This window comes from Syzygium oleosum, unplaced genomic scaffold (genome assembly GCF_021117445.2).
Source record: "Syzygium oleosum isolate NSW1041296 unplaced genomic scaffold, Sole_v2.1 Sole_v2.38, whole genome shotgun sequence".
Classification (NCBI taxonomy): Eukaryota; Viridiplantae; Streptophyta; class Magnoliopsida; order Myrtales; family Myrtaceae; genus Syzygium; species Syzygium oleosum.
Window position 1 is genome coordinate 2,525,427 of NW_026607522.1, and position 6,883 is coordinate 2,532,309.

Consider the following 6,883-nt stretch of genomic DNA (forward strand, 5'->3'; position numbering starts at 1 on the left):
TGCTCCAGTATCAATTAGCCATGCACTGCAGTCACCCCTGTGATGAATTGCAGACGAGTTACATGTCTCCTGTGCTGCTGTCATCATCCTTCTTTGTACTAGATGATGATGCCTCATTTCGTTTCTTTGGAACTACACTTTTGCTTCTGCAATCTTTCTTCAAGTGTCCAGGCTTTTTGCACTTCCAACACATTATATCCAATCAATCTCTACTTTTAGATTTTCCTCTGGACTTATTTCTGCCACCAAATATGGTTTTGGATTGTTCACTATTCCTTCCTCTTACGAAAAGAGCATCTTGCGTTGCACTATCAGAACCTGCTCTCCTCATCTCCTCAGATAATGGAGTAGCTACAACGCTCTCAAAGGATAACGCACTAACACCAGTGCCATTCGAAATAATCATATGTTCCTGTGAATTCGGCAATGAACACAACAAAGTACGCGCTTTATCTTCCTCATCCAAATTGACATCGATTGATGCAAGTTACCCACAAATAGTAGTAAACTCGTTTAATTCTTGTTGAACCTTCGGTAGAAACCCTGCCACTGGGAACCTCCAGCAGTATGACATCCCCATGGCGCCGTTCCAACCTTCGCGCCCCCTCAAGCTCCAGCCTCCCCTTCATGTCCTTTGACATCGGCCCCGCCACCTCCGTCGCCACCTCCACCATCTACGGTGGGGGCCCCTCCGGCTCCGCGAACTTCGACGATGAGGAGCCCTTCCTCGATGAGCTTGGCATCCACCCCGAACAGATCTAGAAGAAGACCATATCGATCCTCAACCCTCTTTGCGTGAACCCGGCTGTCCACAAGGACTTCGATCTGTTTGACCCAATCATCCTGTACCTCTCGCTTTGCCTGTTCTAGTTGCTCGCCAGCAAGATCCAATTCGGCATGATCCTAGGGTGGATCGTGATCTCCTCGATGTTCCTCTATGTGGTGTTCAACATGCTCGTTGGGTGTAACGACAAGCTGAATTTGCACACATATACGAGCGTTGTTGGGTACTGTTTGCTGCCCGTGGTGATCTTGTTGATCTTATCGAATGAGGTAATGATTGATGTGGCTGAAGAGAAGGATGCCTCAGCGTTGTGAGCAAAAGTTGAGGCACTTTATCTAATAAATGATTTGAACAATTGCTTGTATATGTTGAAAATGACGTTTCTGTTTTGTAGCGTTGAATGCACACAGATGAGTTTAATAAATTCATGATGGACTTGAAGAACATCAATGAAGCCTTGCCTCATGAAAAACAAGATATGATGTTGTTGGCATCTCTACCATATTCTTTTGAGCACTTTATAGATTCGCTGCTATAAGGGTGCACTACAATTATGGTAAATTCTACTTTGTTTTCTAAATAGTGGAAAAAGAAGTTACAAGAAGATAACTTAGCGCAAAATACGGTGCAAAGTTTGGTTATCCGAGTCAGACATGAACGAAGAGAGTTTGGAGGTAGCAAATGGAAGAGCCATTCTAAATCGAGGTCCAATATTCAAAATCGTCAATGTCATCGCTATGATGAGGTAGGGCACTACAGGAGAGATTGTCTAAAGCACAAGGCTAAATAAGTTAAGGTGAAGTCTACAAGCGATGGTAATATTGCTACCGTGACAAATATTAGTTCTAGTAATGCTAATGTTGTGTTTACAATCACCATGAGTTCATCAGGTGATGTTTAGGTGCTTAACTTTGGATGTTCTTATCATGTGACTTCTCATGGATATTAATTTACTTCCTATTAGTGCATGAAGGGTGGTAAGGTAGTTATGTGAAATGGTGTTGCTTGTGAGTGGTGAGAATGTTGATTCATGTAAGGCATGTACCGAAGCTGAGAAAAAAATATTATCTCATTAAGTGCTGTTGACAAGTTCGGATATCGGTTCTCTGCTGAAGGTGAATTTTTAAAGATCTCTTAAGGCGTGCTTACTGTGACGCTAGAGAACATAGAATATGGGTTGTATTACCTTGAGGGAAAGATAGTGATTGGTTCATGTCATGCCCTGACCCGGAATCGCTTTCGATGCTAGTTGACCATCACGATCTGATCGAGCCCGTGACTCACGAAAATGAGTTAGTATGTCCCATTCATTGTATTCAATGCGCAAGTGGAAGCAATTCTAAACGAAACATCACAAGATAGCATGAGCAAGCCATCGCAAGTTGTATTTACATGATTGTGCTTATTTTTAACAAGCCTGCCTCTCAGGCCCTTGCAAACAGCATACATATTTTTCATGCCTATTCCAAAGGCTATTCCGCACACAAACCGACTATAGATAAACAAAACTTCGTCTTAGGTGATCTACTCCCACTACTTCATCTTCTCGCGCTTTAAACTCCGTCCACTAGCTCGCCCCCTCCCCGTGACCCGTCCGCTTGGCCATCCTATACCCCACCCGCGGCATACCACGGAACCGGCCCGCCGTTTCCGCCAAAGTGTCCGTTGAACCTGCGCAGGGGTCCGATTAGGTCTCCGTTCGACCAGCAGTACTACGCCACATAAGTGTGGGGGACCAAGCTCTCGAGGCCTTCATCCACCATAACATGGGTCGTAACCTGGCGGTAGGCACGGCGTTCACGGGCGTCAATCACGGTGAGCACCTCAACTTGCATCTCCATGGGATAAACAAAACGGGTTGGGGGTGATGCCATCCTACGGACCTGAAAAGGGAAAACAACGGGAGATGAGTCGGGGAGATTCGATAAGTAAACTCACTAATATCAAGTGAGGATGAATCAATCGCCGTTAACATGAGTCGGCTCTACCGCACTGGCGTCGATAGCAGATCAATAGCAAAGTTCATGCCAGCAATTAACTAGAGAACATCAAGCATGGCTATCACACGTGAACATCACTAGTCAAGTTCCGGTTTCTATTCAAGTACAAAATAGAAATAAGCCATGGAAAGGATCAACCACGACCAACCAAATGACCGAACACGGTCCAAGCAAACCACGTCACAACGTATCTCATCTTCCTTTCCCGATATTATGGAATTCACTTACACAAATAATAAAACTAGAACACGTGAGAAACAAAGAAAGTGAGAGGCATGTGGCTTGAACACGTGAGCAAGGCGGGTCTTGGACGTAGATTCTCTAGTTGGCCGAAGAACAAGAGAGAAAAGGGGATGGTCGGTGAGGTTTCTAGGCGTGAAACAAGAAGGCAAGAAAGAGGTGATGGCTGGTTGGTGTGAGTGTATATGCGTATGTGTCTCCTAAATCAAATGGGGTCTCTTCTATTTATAATGGTCGACACTCGATTATTCAAGGAGAAAAAACAAAGCCATGATTATCTTGATCTTGAAGATCTTGGCATTAATGAAGAAAGGCCAAAATGAAATGATCTTAGCAAATCGTAACAATTAATGGCTTTCTTCCTTTCTCTCATTCTCTCTCTCTCTCGGTTTCCTTCTTGGTTGACTTCCACCCTCTCGGCTTCTCCTTAGCCGACTTACTCTCTTGTCTCTAGCTCATTATTGGTGACAATAAGTCACCAAACTTCAATTATGAGGGTGGACAACTCAGCTTGTGACTATTAATGGAAGGAGACACCTAAGCTTGGCTCCAATCATTGTGGCTTGAGCATGAAGATTGAACTTGGGGTCAATTTTGTCTGCTAGTCCCCCCCATCTTCCGAAGCGTGAGGCCTAATTCTAGTCCTACCTAACTTGTAATCCTGCATCATTTTTATTCATCTTATTTTTCTGAGGGTTTTCCACGCTAAAACATGCTCATTGATCCCGTTCAATTCGAGGTTTGGTGTAGGAAAACCTCCAAATGTGACCAAGCACAACCAAGCAAAAGTCCATGTTCAACTGTGCAAGTTCGGGCCAGTCGGATTGACCAGGCACGTGGCCTGTACAATCAGGCTTGACTGAGTGCAGGGCCTGGTACACTATCAGGCCACACAAGTACACGGCTGGGCACATAGCCAGACCCGTGGTCGAGCGCACGGGCGCGATGTCGGGCAGTACGAGCAGTGCGCCGAGCACGATGCCGAGCTACACGAGCAAGGGACCGGTTCATGGACTAAACACATGCATTGGCTCATGTATGGGCACCATGCATGGCTCATGGCCAAATCTCTTGGGCACGAAACTAGGCCGAAGCCGGATCTGACGGGCACATTACCTGGAACATGGGTTAGGCATAATGACTGGCACACGGCCGGGCACGTAGCCAGCCCGTTGCCTACTTAACGGGCACAATGTTTGGTCATGACCGGGCATAAGGCTTGGCTGGCACGACTGGCACATAGCCTAATCTGTGACCAAGCCACTAGGCTCGTGACCTGGCACCTGGCTCGTCCATGGCATACCGACTCAACACAACGATCCATGGCCGATTCGCGACCGATCTATGTTCGAGTATCAACAACCTATGATCGACCCTCGGTTGTCATGTAGCCTCATGGAATATAGTACCATGGGATTAATCCATGGTCATCTAGGACCGATGCATGGCTGTGCGGAATTACCCGCGACTGACACATGCCAATACGGTACTGATCCATGGTCGTCCCGGACCTTTTTACTAACGACTCTTATGGTCGAAGAGTCACTTCACAGTCGTCTCACTCTAATCGACTTGCGTGATCGGGGAGTCATTTGAGACCGTGGATTTATTAGGTCAGGATAGCGGTCGGTATAACTATCGTGTCAAGTATACACCCCTTCCATGGACTTTTAAGAACGAAATCATCATACCTGATGGTTGGGGTAGAATGGATGCCGATGAAGCCGATAGAAGCGTGGTGTCCATGATCACTCCATTCCTAATCAAACTTGATGAAGTGGATAAGTACGAGAAGGAAAGAGGTCATATAGAATCGGTTACTATTCGACTTCCAATCGATCAACTGAAGATCGAGGAAAAAGAACTTTAGCCTGTGATCATTACTTTGCCCCTAAAAGAAGAGTTTCACATTAAGTGCGTACCTTGGGATTACGCACCAAAAGAGGTCGATGCTATAACTCAATCAGGAAGATGCTATGTCCCAAAAGAGGGTGAGCATGAGATGAAGGGTGTAACCGAAGAAGATGTGAAGCAATTGCTGTCGGTCATGAACACAATTGAATACGAGGTGATTGAATAGTTGAGAAAGATGCCAGCATAAATTTCTTTGCTGGATCTCTTCAAAACCTCAGAGAGTCATAAAATGGTGCTCATGAAACTTCTTAATGAAGTTCATGTCCCGGAGACAATCAACGGAGTGCAGCTAGAAGATTTCGTTCGCACCATTCTGTTAAAGGATCAAATCGCTTTCCATGATGAAGATTTCTCAATTGATGGACGTTCACATGATAAAGCCTTACATATTGCCGTCAGATGCCGGGGCAAAGAAGTATCGCGAGTATTGATTGATAATGACTCCACACTTAATTTGTGCCCACTAAGCACATTGCATCGTCTGGGGATTAGTGAAGAGCTTATCAAGCCTTCTAAGGTGATCGTACGCTCGTTTGATGGAATGAAGAAAGATGTCATTAGTGATATTGAGCTTGAGGTAAATATAGGTCTTGTGCCTTTTTTGATTGATTTCCAAGTGGTCGATATTCCGAGGACTTTCAACCTATTACTAGGAAGGCCTTGGATTCATATGGCTGGTGCCATCCCTTCAAGTCTTCATCAGAAAGTTTGGTTTGCCATTAATGGTAAAATGATCACTGTGCATGGAGAAACAGATTTCACCACTTATAAAGCGAGTGCAATACCTTACATTTAGCCTGAGGTAAAAGAATTCTAATCCAATTGAAGGTATTGGACTCTAGAGGATTAAGAGACAATTATTGGAAAAATTTTGGGAATTGCCTATTTATCAGTATACCGAGAAACCTTGAAAAAGTGAAATCCGGGCCAGAAACTAGGGCCCGCAAGAGGGCCCACGAATTTCTAAGAGCCCAATGGGTCTCATGGACTATATAGTTGGCCACGAGGGCCCAATGGAAGGGAAATTACAATTTTGCCCTTTTGGGTCCAAATTAAGAAGTTTTGAGAATTTGGGGTGAAGAATAGCAGAAGTGTCAAAACTTGTATACGGCGCTTCCTTTAGTGTCAAAAGTTTGTTTTGGATCACTTTAATCCCAAAAATTTTAAAAAACGATCACTTAAGTGCCAACTCCGGTCAGTTTGGCTGGAAATCCGATGTAGCATTTTTTTTTATTAATTCTGAAGCTGATGTGGCTCACCGGAGGATTTAGTTAGCATGTACACATCAAAACGACGAGTTTAACATGTACACTTAGATTTTTCAAATATTTTTTCTGATTTTTTTCCTTCTTTTCTTTTTTACTTCTCTTTCTTCTTCTTCTACCTTCGGTCACTACCGGTGACCAGAGGTCGACCACCGGCCGCGACCAGCTGCGTGGTCTCACCCGGAAGAGGCCACCATCGCTCGCCACAGGTGAGGCCCGGCCGACCCTCGCCTGGGCGAGGGCGGGCGAGCCCCTGTGAGGGTCGGCCTCGCCTCGCCTGGGCGAGGGTGAGCCCCGGCAAGGGCTCCCCTCTCCAGATCCGGCGAGGTCGTCGTGGCCTGGGCGATGGGCGGCCTCATCGGGGCTCGACCTCGCCCAGGCAAGGCAAGGTCGACCCTCGTTGGGCCTCGCCGACCTCGCCCAGGCGAGGGTCGGCCGGGCCTTGCCTGTGGCGGGCGACGGCGGCCTCGTCCGGGCAACGCCAGGCAGCCGGCCTCCGTTCACCGCCGGTGATCGAAGGTAGAAGAAGAAGAAAGAGAAGAAAAAAAGAAAAAAAGGAAAAAAATCAGAAAACATATTTAAAAAATCTAAATGTACACATGGAAATGCCACGTAGAATTATTTTTTTTAAAAAAATTCAACTAAGATTAAAATTTTAATTATAAAAGCCACGTATTAAT

General features: G+C 45.7%; 1 pseudogene; it reads left to right on the forward strand.

Moving 5' to 3' along the window:
- Window positions 1-426: 426 nt before the first annotated feature.
- LOC130135848 (uncharacterized) lies at window positions 427-1,098 on the forward strand (annotated as a pseudogene).
- The last annotated feature ends 5,785 nt before the right edge of the window (window positions 1,099-6,883 follow it).